Source organism: Haemaphysalis longicornis, unplaced genomic scaffold, assembly GCF_048455015.1.
Source record: "Haemaphysalis longicornis isolate Haplotype H1 unplaced genomic scaffold, Haemaphysalis longicornis Haplotype H1 scaffold_5, whole genome shotgun sequence".
Classification (NCBI taxonomy): domain Eukaryota; kingdom Metazoa; phylum Arthropoda; class Arachnida; order Ixodida; family Ixodidae; genus Haemaphysalis; species Haemaphysalis longicornis.
In genome coordinates, this window is record NW_027526385.1 from 10,033,812 (window position 1) to 10,047,651 (window position 13,840).

The 13,840-nt window shown below is 47.0% G+C and overlaps 1 protein-coding gene across 1 annotated transcript in view; it reads left to right on the top strand.

The window, feature by feature from the left end:
* Window positions 1–503: 503 nt before the first annotated feature.
* Window positions 504–13,840, top strand: part of LOC144139038 (uncharacterized) — a 57,804-nt gene continuing 44,467 nt past the window's right edge. The window contains exons 1-3 of the mRNA XM_077671527.1: window positions 504–719; window positions 2,895–3,097; window positions 6,843–6,993. The gene's annotated coding sequence lies outside the window, so the exon portion shown is untranslated. The remainder of the gene's footprint in view (window positions 720–2,894; window positions 3,098–6,842; window positions 6,994–13,840) is intronic.

A 13,840-nucleotide genomic window follows, 5' to 3' on the forward strand; every position in this document is an offset into this window, starting at 1 on the left:
AGTGGCTGAGAAAGTCTGCTCCGAGTATGGCGAAATTAATGTGTTCTACCACGAAGACCCAGCGAAATTTGCGCCTGAGTCGAACGCCTTTTGTCAGCGAGCGGAAGCCGTACGTAGCGATTGCAGTGTTGTTCACCGCCTGCAGCGACGATATGTCCTTTCTACATAGGCGATCCTCGGGAGTTGCCGGGACAAAAGAGATTTCGGCTACTGTGTCGAGTGCAGCTCACAGAGAAGGAATAAGATAGGAGTGGAAACAAGGCTCCCTAGCGCGACCAGATAATTCCAGAAGCGCTCGTCATAGGTTACGCTAGCGGCATCTGCCGCGGGTGAAGAAACTGCGTGGCTATCGCGATCGATATTGCACTGCGCAGCCACGGAATGAATTGCGGCCGCTATCGTTTTGTTCATCAGGTGCCGCTACCCTCTCCTTCGCCGTGGCAGCTACGATGCTTTGCAGTCCGCTGTGGGTTTCATTGTGACATTCTGGTCGCACGCCCGCGCTTGTCGCATGGGCTGTTTCGCCTCCTATATATTCGTGTTCCGTGGTGCAGCTGCTAGCAGCCGTGCCGAAACGACGTTGGTACCAGCAAACTCCTTCGTGTCTATCTCGTGACTGCCTTCTCTGGGAAGAGCTTGGCCGTCTTGAAGGGGATCGGTCGCGTTGTTGCTCGGCGAGTTGGGGAGCGCCAGACAGCAAACGTTGCTGCATGGTCTCGGTAAGTTGCACTTACTCCTCAAGGCGCAACAGTCGATCTGGTTTTTCGTGCGTTCTTGCAGCAGCTATGGGCGCGACGTTTGGAGCAGAGTATTCCGTGATGCGATGGGCAAGTTGCGCAGGCGATCAAGGGAAGTCTTATCTGAACCCGTGAGAGCCACGCGCACCGACTGGGGCAACCGTTGCAGAAAAAGTTCACGAAGAAGTGAGAGCTGGCTGTCCAGACTCGCGTGCACACGGAGTAGTTGCCGTATCCACTGAGGCAGTTGGAAAGGTCGTTGGTCGCCCAGCTCTTCCCGACATAAGAGCTGCTGAAGTCTGCTCTTTTCAGGCGCCTCGAGGTGGTCCAGCACCGTCTTCTTGATGATGATGATGATGGTTGGATGTTTATGGCGCAAGGCCAACTGGGGCAAAGAGCGCCAAAACAATAGTCACCGTCTTCTTGAGGGTGTCGTATTCCCCTTGTGTGTGTGGGGAGGGGGGGGGAAGGGCGAAACCAAAATTTCGTCGATAACGTGGGCTATTTCTGGAGGCAGGGCTGCGACGACGTGAATATACTTCGTCGACTGCGAGGTGATCTGCCGGAGCTGAAAACGGGCTTCCACTTGGCGGAACCAAACTCTTGGATTTGGATGCCAAAGATCTGGTAGCTTCAGTTCGGTGGCGAAGACTGCAGGCGTTGAGGCAGCAGTGCTGTCGTCGGAGCTGATCGCAGCGTGTTCGTTGAAGCATAGGGAGAATCTGAGCTAGTTCGATCATAATTGATTAAATACTGGTCAGCCTAAATGTAACTGGGGAAGCAGACAATGGCGAGAGACGAAGCACAAGCGCTGACTTTGCGCTTGTGCGTCGTCTCTCGCCTTTGTATGCGTCCCCAGTTAAATTTGGGCTGACCAGTATTTAATCAATTCGTTGAACAGTTGTTCGGGTCACCAACTTTGTAGCAGCTAGGAATGTTGGTGCTGAAGGAGGTGAGAAAGCAGACATGAAGCTAGTTTTCAGTTTCAAGGCAAGACTTTATTTTCCAAAGATGCGTGCGCCGAGAGCTTTCCCCGACGAGGGAAAGAAGGGAAACCCCCGCGTCCTTCAAACGGAAGAGGAAAAAGGCCTCCCGAGCGAGCAGACGACAACGGTGCAAGGACTAATGCCAGGAGTTGACCGGGAAACCAGATAAGCACTTTCCCGAAAGGCGACCATTGAAGAGCGCGGGGGAAGGACCCTAAGCCGGCGGTGGCGTCACCAATACCTGTCTTTCACAAAGGCGCACTCTCATCAGTTCGGCGGCAGACCGAAGGGAAAGGAATGCGCGCGGGTACCGACCGGATTCCGCTACAAAGTCATGAAGAATATTGTAGCTTGCCGAGAAACCGCGAATGTGCATCTAACGGTTCTATACGGTATTGTGAACTTGTGCCAATCATTTTTGCATTGAAATACTCAGAGAAGTCTGGAAACCTAAGAGACGAAGCACTAAAATGCCCACACCGGATTTTCCTGATCTCAGAGCTTGCAGGGTACATCAAATGTTTACAGACGACGCTTTCTGTTCTTGTTTGTTCTGGAAATTACCAGAAATAAAGAACGTGAATACCAGCCACCAATACGAAGGACAGGATGGGCGTGCGGGGAGAGATATAGCTTTAAAATAGTTTATTGTCAAGAGCACATTATTTTAGCATCAACGTACATATAACAACAGGCAAAAATATATATTGAACCAGTACGCGTGTTTATCGTCCCCTTCTAGGGCCGCTGGCTTGCATAAACGCAGTCTCAATGGTTTGATAATACATCTGCCTCCAATTTTGGAACTTCAGTCTCTTCTACTATTTCGGCGGTTGCGTGGTCCTTGCCTGGTTCTTGCAGTTTGAAAACAGAGGCACGGTGTTGTGGCTGCGTGCGCCTGTTTTCTGGTTTCGCAGTAGACCGTGTAGTTCACAGTGATAATATTGTGTCATGCTGTATTTTTATTTAGCGACGCGTGCACGACTGCTTTCCGCAATGTGCATGCCCAAATTCTCGCGGAAAAAATGCTCAGAACAGTTGCCGCAACCGTCGCGGAACAGTTGCTAAGAACTTGTAAATCACGCGGTCATTCGGAACTGACGTACGGGCGAGTGTGTGTAATTCGCAGCTAGAAGGTACTCAAACTAACCCCCTATTTGCCCTTCAACAGGTGTAACTCACGAGGACGACGATGCAAGACCTACCGGAGGCGCCGGTGATCCCGGTTCCTCTGTTCCCGATGTTGACACCTCGGGACGGAAAAATACTGGTGACTCCGATGAAACAACCGGTCACCCGGTTGTTTCCGGTATTAGAACACCCAAACGTACAAGTCCCACGCATACAGAGGGACCAGGAACCCGTTTTCCAGGAGTAGGTGCCACAGTGGATTCATTCACTCGGTTTGTCCCATCGGTGACGGATTCAAATCGGCATTAGCCGTGATTGATTGATCGAAAATATCTATATTCAAAAGAAAAAGAGTTGGACACAAGAAGGTAGCTATCCCAATTAGAAGATACCACTGGCTTCCAACGCCGCTGAGTTGGACACAAGAAGGTAGCTATCCTAATTAGAAGATACCACTGGCTTCCAACGCCGCTGTGAGTCTCGTTGTCAGGCAGGGCTGTTGTGCAGAATGCCGCCACTATTGTGCTTTGTAACTTTTACGCCACTTGCAACTTACAGTTGTGTAACAAACAAATCATAGTTTTGGGAATATGTTACGTTGTGTGACGGTTTAACGATAGCGAAACAAGTATATTAAATATTTTGAAGGAAGCGGGCATCAAAACTGGCCCCCACAGTCGTATGACATTTACCAGGGATCAGTCCCGAGTGAATATGGGTTATCGTCCATCAACGTGTGAGACACATCATCATCCCCAAAAATACGGGAAGCAAAAAAAGCAATAAGCTTGAAGCATTTACGCATGGCCCTAGCTATGAACCTGTGGAATTTTTACGTCCCAGGACAACATTTTCACGCTCGTGCACGGATCGAAGTACTGTATTCTGGTTTTTCTCAACACCCTAAATTTTGCACTTTCTTCCAATGCGAGCACTTGTGACTTCGAAATAAGTATTGATTTTGCAATGAAACTTCGCATGCTTGTTTCTTCATTACTACGCTGGGCAATGAACTAAGATTTTTAAAACAGGATAGTAAGTCTTTTATATAATCATGTTTTATTTCAAAGAAGGCCGACTCTGAAATAATGCAGACAAAATTATACATTTTTGGTTTATTTGGTATTTTAACAATACACGGATTCCCAAATATGGGATAGAAAAGATCCTAGTTGTTTGCACGGAACAGTTATTTGGCAACCTCTGTACAACAACGTTTCCAGTTCCTGCTAACCATTCAGTAGCATAATTGGTGCCGTAACGGTCACGTTAAGGGTAATATTGGCCAATAACAAGCATCACTATATTTTTAATATTTTCACTAAAAGACGGTGGTTGTTTACTTGGTTCATGTGAAACAACGATTGGGTAATCAAAATTTTAAAAATTTTTGAATGAGGTTTTGACATCCATTAACAAGGTACTATGCTAGTGAATTCGAAGGTGAGCAGCCACCGAGCTGACTTATAATTTAGGTCGGCTGAGGTGATAACTGGATTGTATTGCCAGTGCTTGTATTGCCAGTGGCAGAACTCATGGCAATATGCAGAATTAGCGTTCGGCTTGCATCTGGCTTAGCACCTCTTTTCTGACCGCTTACTGGTGGTAGGACGGCAATTTCACGTCCAAAGGAAGAAGGGCTGAAGCAGTGGAGGGGGAGGGTGTTCCTTGGAAACGAACTTGATGGAAGGAGGGGTAGGCGAAGGGTAAATAGATGAGAAGGATGAGTTACGCTGCATAGTGAGGAACGTTCAGTCGTCTTGGAGAAAGAAGTCAGTTTGACCCGCATATTGATAAGAGGGGGGGCAGAGGCGGGCGAACTGAATTGAGTTCAACTCTAGTCTGGCATCAAACCGCGAGAGAGCTAATATCATGGCCCGGCATCGAATGCGAGGGCCATCAGATTTTTAACAGTGGATCTATTTTAGAGCTGGCCCTGACGACAGAGTAAAGGGGCAGTGGTGTCTCGCTCTCTCTCAAGCAGGTTTCTTCGCTGCGCAAAAGTCTGTTCCCCGTATAAAAAAATATAAAATAAAGAAAATGTCCGCTGGCCTACGTATTTTCATACAAAACGGTTTATACAACGGTGCATTGCTACAACTGCGCCTCAGCCTCTGGGGCTTCGCGAAACCGTTTTCCCTAGCTGGTGTCAAAAGTGCAATAGCGCTTCATCGGTCCTTCCAAGTAACGCCTATACTCCCTAATTGAGGAGCCAATTGTGCATGAGGTGTTTTTATTGTGTACAGCTTTCACCAAGGGTTATTTTGGTGAAGCGCTAGAGGTCCCATGTGTCGGTGGATTCGGGTGCTTTACCACCATTATTCACAGAGTGCGGGTGAGCTCGAAAGGGGCATTTCCTTCCGCACTAGGGTCGAGAGCTATGGCGCGCGTAGAAGCATATTACCCAAGGTTCCCAGTATCGTTCAATTGTCTCTAAAAGAACCTGTAAATACACACGTCATTTTAAGCAAATGAATTTCTGCAGGCGATATTTCGCGGCACTAACGTAATTACCATGAAAGAGTTCTTCCAGAACAGCAGGTACTTTTCATTAAACCTGTTACCCGCCATAGTGGCCCAGTGGCTGAGGCGTTGTGCTGAGGAGCCCAAGGTAGCGGGGTCGACATCTGCTCGTTGGTGGCTTTTAGATAAAGGCGAAAACCAAAGACGCACTTGTGCGCAGCTTTCAGCGCCCGCTAAAGATGCCCGAATTGGAAAAATTATTCTGGAGTCCTCCGCTACGGAGGGTCTCTTGGTCCATGTGTAGGTTCGCCGCATCTTAACCCCAAAAATCATTGGTTTTATTTACGAATTAGGTAAAATAATAAGCAAGTCCGAAATACGTAAACCTAGCAGCAAATCCTTGTTTTAATTTTGTAAAATGTGACAGATATTTTTCACACCATAAATAATTCTTTCAATTTCAAACTTTACTCCTACTTTAGGATTCGAGCTGCTGAGGACTCCATCGCAATGGGTATCGCCGTATAATATCAGGGCCGCCGTTGCTTAAGAAGCGTGCCTGTAATTTGGGATACCCGATACGATGGCTACGTTATTACAAAGTATATATTTATCAAATGAACCTCGGCTTTCACGCAGATACACACGGCTCAATAGTCATTAACTTCTTTGAAAGAATGGGTCTATGAGTCAACATGTAAAAATCAGGTAACATAGTTCTTGAGTGCCTGCTGTATTGGTTACTTGTTTTGATGGAGGATATTGTCTGTAATCATTGTTTACCGTTACATTTGCCTTAAGCACGGGAAACAATTTTGCGTGCTCGCTTCATTATATTACGAAAAGATGTTTGTTTTTTTCATTTATACAACTAATAAAATCATTGGTATGACCTCGCTTACGTCACCAATTATCCTTTAGGCTTCTTCGGCACAAACAATTTTAAATTCCAATCTGACAATTGGTTTAGTGCTCGGTATTATCCATGCACCTGTAGCTCTTACGAGGCCTACTGTTCGGAAGCTGAATCATCTCAAGACGACTTCGTGTACCGATACACGGGCGTTGATTTTTCCTTTTACACATAGTTTACACGCGCGGCTACCACCATGCAAATATGAAAATTTTCATGAGCCCTCCAAAGTCCTGGCAGAGAGTATGTGGGTGGAGTGCATTGTTCGACCACGAGCTGAGCATACACTTGCTGTTAAAAGGCTTTTAAGCTGATTCTTGATATACCCAGTGATATTGCGTGAGAGAAATGGTGTGTTTCTGTATTCGAATGCCAAAGGAAAGGGTGCGGGTGAAGCCGATATCAACCTTAACATGGCAAGATTAACCCTGACCCCTTTACCCAATATATACTGCATTACACCATATTACCCCATATTACCGTATTATCCCATGTATATCAAATGAATTTCTTACTTTTTCTTTACGTTGGCTTAAAGTTAAAACTTCGAACTACAAATAAGTGCAGTGGTTGTTGTATGTGAATCATAATACAAAATACCATTTGTTCTAGAGCCAAGTAGGAGGAATTGCCTCAACTGCCAAAGATACCAAGGGAGGAAGTGCCGAAGAAGCAATTACCATTGACACCAAAACTACTGCTTCTTCTAGCACCACTACCACTACTACAACTACAACAAGTGCTACGACTACTACGACCACAAGTGAGTAAGCCAGAAACTAATTCACCGTATACCTTAACGGGGCCATGCAAAGAAAATACAACTTTTATTCCAAATACGTAGTGTTTTATAGAGCCCCGACCCATTTTTGGCTGGAAAGTTACGTTTTTTCACTCAGAAAAAAATAATCAATTTAAGAAAGTTTTGATTTTCAGGCGAAAATCGTGTTTCGTGACGTCTGCCATGACGTCACATGGACTGGTATTCAAGTGACCCTCAAGTTCGCTGTTCACTCTGCAGCGGGCTGCAGAGCCTTGTTTACCATCATTCTGCCTAGATAGCGCCACCATACTGCTCTGCGCAACTATGGTCCTTTGCTTCGTTTTTGACAGTGTTTGCAGCAGCCTTGTTTTTGTTACGGCGGCAAGTAATGGTTTTGTGACACGTGGTATATTTGCAAAAGAGGGTCACGTAATACAATGTCGCTTACACCAATTGGCCAGGGTAGTCTGAGGCAATCCCGAAGCGCCGCAGTGCTCTGTAGCTACAACAAGCATAGTGGGCGCAGTGCACACAACGATACGCACTGGTGCTTCTATGAATACTCGTACTTTCGTAACTTCCGTTGTTTCCCCCCACCATTCTTACTGCTGTAAAACGGATATACATTACACTTAAGCGAAAATATTTCCTTCTTTAAGGTTATTACCTCTTCATAACTTGCATTTGCTTTTTCCGGCATCATCCAATCGCATGGCTCTGCATCGACGTCGTATGTTCTATTGCTGGAAATGAGCTTGTGGGTAACATATCCATTCCATTTTTTTCCTAATTATATAGCGGATTTGAGCAAAGTTTTTTTGTTTAAAGAGGCGTCAGTATGATTCTAACAAGCCAAGCTTTCGGATGAACCAAACTTGTGTTTTCTCTGCAAGTCCCCTCTAAACAACAAAGGGCTCAAAGTACGTTAGGGCCAAAAAGTGGTCTTCAGGGAATTCTGCAGATACGTTTCGGGGGCTTAGGGAAAGTCGCTGCTAATTCAACTAAAATATTGAATTTTTTTGCAACTTGAGGCAAGGGGAGCGTGCTTGGCATGTTGTCAGCCATGTCGTCCTTTTTATTTATTTTTTTTATATGTACATAGCTGCTACCTCACGGAATATGTTCGCCACACCTTTTTAAGGAGAAAACAATAAATAGCCTATTCAGCGAAAGAAACCCACGCCCGGCTCCGGGAACTTATGAACAGCGTTCACGAAGGCCCTTGGTTACACGATGCGTTCCACGGTGCGAACTTGAGCCAAAAAATGACAGCCCATCTGCTATGGTAAGAGGAAAGAGGGCATGCACACAGCAAAGTTGGCGGTCGGGTTGGATTTTCTATGTTGGGGTGTTGCTTTATTTTGGGCTTCCTATCTTGAGTTATAAGGACGGTGGCCCGATCTCTGTCACAGATTAAGACGGCGCACGATTGTCGGGTAGGGGCAGTGACGTCTACTTTAGCGTGGCTGCGCCAATCGTATCGCAGGCTTCAGTGCGTCGCACAGGTGGCCGCTAAGCACAGCACGAAAATTCGCAATGGAAAAGGGGGAGACACGCCGTGCGTGGCGACCAGTATGCATGCCGTGGTAAAAAAGGCCACGTTGGTGGATAGGAGTTTAAAACGGGGCTGTAGGCAAACTCCCTCTGTAGAAGACCATGCTTCACTGGGCAACAGATAATGTGAGAAAGCCCGTTTAAAACGAAGTCCACTGCATTGTAATGTCGGCTTCACCTGTAAATACACGCGCATTGCTGGAAGGACCATTTTGTGGGGTCAGCATAGGACATGTTGTATCAAAATATGGAGGACGTAGGGGCATTTTAAGAGTGCAACGGTTTTCACCGGCCGTAACTTCGCCGCTGCAGAAAAAATGCCAAGATAATGACGGGCTCTCGTGATCGCGTGCCCCGCGGCGCCACCGAGCGTCCTCAGAACGCGCAGTGGCTTTAGTAAAAAACTTCAAGGAGTAATAAAATGCCTCTCGTTAAGCAATGCCTCACAGGGAGCACTGAATCCCCGGCTCGCGCAGTGGGTTAGAAAAAAAAAAACTTCAGCGCTGTATTCAAGCGCTAGGACGCGTGTAAAAAACTCCACCACTAATGCTAAAGATGAAAAGACAACCTGCGTTGGAGAGAGAGAGAGAGAGAATGAACATCTTTAGTTTGGAGCCTAATGGTGCAGGATGGTGAGAGCACCACCTGTGGGGGGCGTCCGCTAGTCCGGGATGCCCTGGTCCTTGCTGTATGCTCGTGCCCTGTCTGTCAGCATGCGCTGGGTCGAGAGGTCCGAGATGGACAGCCGTTCCACCCACTGCTCGTACGTAGGACGGGGACGGGGTGTAAGGGATGGGGATTTTTGGCACTCCCAGACCAGATGGTACAGGATGCCTGGCTGGGGGCAAAAGTGGCAGGTACTATAATACTGGGTGGGGTAGATATGGTGGAGGAGGGTACAGTGCGGGTAGGAGTTGGTCTGTAGCCGGTGGAGTGTGGGTGGTTCGGCTCTGGAAAGGTGGTAGTTGGGGGGGGGGGGGGGGGGGACCGCTGACGCTCGTGTCTGGAGTGAGCGAGAATGTCCACGTAGCCATCCAGTGTGTGGGGCGCCTTCTCTGTGTCTTGGCTCTCTTCGGAAATGGCCCGGAGAGTGTGTCGGAAATGGCCCGGAGAGTGTGTCCTGCATCAGGCAGCGGCGTGTGCGGCCTCGTTTCCGTCGAGACACTCGTGTCCAGGGGCCCAAACATTATGAATGTCGGGAAGCTGCGGGATGACATTCAGGATCTTGAGAGGACACCGCGACTGCCGCATTCGCCAGAAGCCATTAGCAACGATTGGAGACATGGCTATGAGTGTGCCACTGCTTCCCGAGGCGACTTGCCGATTCCGCAACCGCTGCCTAGAGTCGATGACGAAGAGCAGGTGTAAGTCAACAATTCTGAGGATGGCATCGAATTCACCAGGGCGGCGGCGACCTCTTCGATGCAAAATTAGTAGCCCCGCAACTATGCAAATAAATAATGATATTGAACTCAGTTTTGTGTCCGGAAATGCTTACCAATAACCGCTTCGCAGTTGAAGTTTTTTGCTTCTCGCAATTTTTTTTCCCTTTTTAATGAATATTTTTCATAACCTGAGCACACGACGCTGAGAGAAATGAGGCACGCGAGAAAGAAAGCTGTCACCTACGCACGACAAGCGAGCATCACCAGCAATATAAATTCGTAACGCCCACCAGAAGACGAAATGATTCCGCGAGTTTTTGTTTCATACAAGCCGGACAACGGGGGTATTAGGCATAGGAAGTTTCGCCCTGAAAATTGGCAGTGTATCTGGTCATTTTTTTCTGCAAATTTCTTCGAAATCCTTCTCCCCACCCTGCCACGTAATAGGACCTCCTCTATACCCTGACCACCTCTCCCTCCCTCTGGTTCCCGTCTCGCTCATGTCACTATAAACACGGTGGGGCCTAGCTCAAGCCCATCTAATATTGCTACAGTTGTCAGTTATGACTGTTGCACCGCCGCCTGCACCGTGAGTGATGCAATGAGAAATTCCACAGCAACAAGGACCTATTTTTGAAGCAGATAAAAAGAGAACGCTGACGGCGTGTGCCCGGTGAATTTGGCAACCGTTTTTGTGGCTTTAGCTCTAGTCGTTCCCGGCAATAAAACACCTTGTTTTCCCTCTCTTCTGCCGAGGTGCCAGGGCCATCTGTGACAATATGATCTTGTTCGCCCTGGTCTCCCACCATCTACTGGAGCTCTGAAAGCGAAAGCGTTTTTAGTTGGACCCATAGATCGCGGTAAATAAAAACTAATGAATTTCCTCAGACACCGGTTGGTCGACCTACAACCCCTAATATTAGAGATGTGTGCACACACGATGAGTTCGTCAAACCGTGCTCCCATTGCGTCGAAATGGTTACTTGAAAATCGTCAAAAAATGATTCCAGATATGACAATATACGCATCGATCATGAAGAAAGAGTTCAGTAGTATATCTTTATTTCATGCGCCTCGTAACGGTGTACATTTAAATCATTTGCAGAGTCATCTACTTAGTGCTCGACAAAATGTCGCATCAGTTCGTTTTTTGTTTCTGATTTAGGTGCTTCAAAATTTTTTGGTGAATTAGAAGCACTTTCCGAGGATTGGGCGAACCTTTCACGCTTTCATCAGGGAATGATAATTATTTTATTAGTAAACATCTATGCCGCCTTCAGATCTAAGCTCCAGTGAAATTCCTTTCGTATTTTTGGCTACAAAACGGGGTTTTCGAACCTTTTATTTGACATCGCAAAAAATTCGAAACATATCTATTTACAAATAATAGAACACGGCATAGTACCAATTATGTATTGACATTTTACTTAAATTTCGTAATATTTTCTGTTCGATCAAAATATGTCCCGGCTATTCAATCGAGTATCAAGGGACAAATAGAAAGACATACATGCCAAACCTTTGTGTTTTTAGAAGGCCAAGACAGGCAATTTTATTTAAAAGCCAGCGTATGACATTGGCGTCTTCAATACAGTAGGCCTCCTCACACGGCTCTTCACACATGACCTTGATCTCGGCAGTAGCGATAGGCGGTCGTCCCCGCCAGTTTTGCCCCTTACGAATGGAGGGAAAGAACGAGCAGAGAAACTAACCATCATCACCAGTAGCCCGTGGACAAGTAGGAGCGCAACGCGTATGAGACAGACCGAAGCAATTCGAAAGCGTTGAGGCTAATCGCGAAGTAACGCGAGTTTTGCGGAGATACTGAGAAGACAATCGCAACTCTAGGCGAAAAAAAGGTGTTCCAAGCGTTCTGTCGGAAATTGTGCTTTCGCAGTCATAACCCGCAACTAGCGCATAGCCTTCAGGAAATTGTTAATGCACAGAGCACTAAAGGGGCCCGGCTGGCCATTGTGCGTCGTCCGGGGTAACGGTATCTAGCCAGCGCCATAACGAGTACCGCAGCGTCACGTACCCAAACAGGGGCTTCGCTTCAAAAACACCACTGCTTCCTCTGGTCGGGATCATACCTGGGTAGCCCGACTTATGCAGCCGATTTCAATCCCATTAAGCCACATTACCACACGTTCCTAGTTAGGAAAGTGTTGGGGCAGTCTTTGCGCTGCGTTGTGGCAACGGAATCTGGCGCTACTAGGATGCAAACAAGTACCCAGTAACATAAAAAAGAAAAGATCAATAACCACGAAATAATTACTCTGTAATAATGAAAACCCTATCTAGTGCCTTTGGGCATTTTAAGCACTCAGTCCATGCTGATGCACTTAAATTAGTCAAGTGAGGAGTACTTAATTACTCCGCACTGTTATTCCTTTACGGGATGGCTACAAGCCAGGCACTTCCGATGTGATGCGCAACATAATATAACGTATTCATGCACCGCATCACCGTTTGTCAGTCGGCCTAAAAGGTACTAAACCACTGTTACTTACAAAAAGTACGGCTATAATTGAGCCATGACAGCATTTACCGTAAAGAGACAACTGCTCTCTATAAACATTTTGCCACTACTGTGACGGGAATCCAGGTCGTTTTCGCAAAACTCATGCTACATTCAAATTCCGTTATTGCGAACCTCAGATTATTGATTTTTTCATATAACGAAGCTATTAAAAATCCCCTACCAAATCCTCATTAATTTTTGAGTAAAAATATTTTAATACTACGAGTTTTAGAACATCAAATAGTTCAGAATAAGGTATTGAATTTCATCATCCTCATATACAACACTTCCAAATAACAAATTCAGAGTGCATGAAATTACTCGTGTTGGTGTGAATGACGAGTAATAATGGGCATGTACAACTATCATCACCAACATACTAAATGCGCGTTAGCCCTATCGCAAGCGGTTGTGCTTGGGTGGCGCCGCTTCCTGACAAGACCGTGCATTTTAAGGGAAGCAATTGCAAATGCGGGAAAAAGTCGAAAGTGCGAGTGCCTGTACTGCAGTGCTGAAATTCCACGGGCGCTAAAAAACTCACGCCCATGTCATCAGCAAATACAAGAAGCCTCGCTGGATGTAAATTAGGTCTCTCTGTCGTGCTATTACCGAGCCAATCCACACTTATGAATGACGCGATAGCTGTTTTCCGAATGGCTGCTCAAGGCGGATGACAAGACGGGGGGTTGCGGAAAGAAAGATCCGCGTCATTCTGGACAGCTATTCGCACACCTTGTTAACGTTCGCCTCACAAATGTTCGGTCGGAGTTCTTCCTCTTGCGGAAGCTAGTGCGAGTCAAAGCCCAGAGCCCTAGACGGAGCGATACGTGCTTCTTTATTGGCTGTCCTCGAACAGAACTACTCATGATGACCGTGGCGCGTGCTCACGCCCGCTTCGTCCTTCTTTTCTACATCCTCCCGCGGGCCTAAGATGATTAAGCGGCTGATTTTGACAGGACATGATTTTGCACTGGACGGTTTATCACGTGACCGGTTGCTATCTGCAACGCTCTAGCGACGCCGTCGACGCCGTGGTGCAGCATTGTCACTCGCCCTAGTTTCCACTGCACTGGCGGAGCGTTGTCGTCATGCACTATTACGACGTCGCCCACCTTCAGCTGCGGTGAAGTAGCCTGGGGACAGCTGTGAGCCGAACGCAGAAACAGCAAGTATGCATTCCTCCATCTGTGCCCCAACTCAGCCGTCAGCCTTTGATGGTAGTGTGCTCGTCGCCGTAGCCGTAGCTCGTTCCCAGAGTTGACGACGTCTCAGTCACCGATTACTCTTGGAGCATGCAAAGCGCACGCCTACCTGCCAGGAAGTGGGAAGGCATAAGTGGCACTCTTTCTTCGGGGTGGTCTTCGACGTATGTTAGAGGTCGGCTATT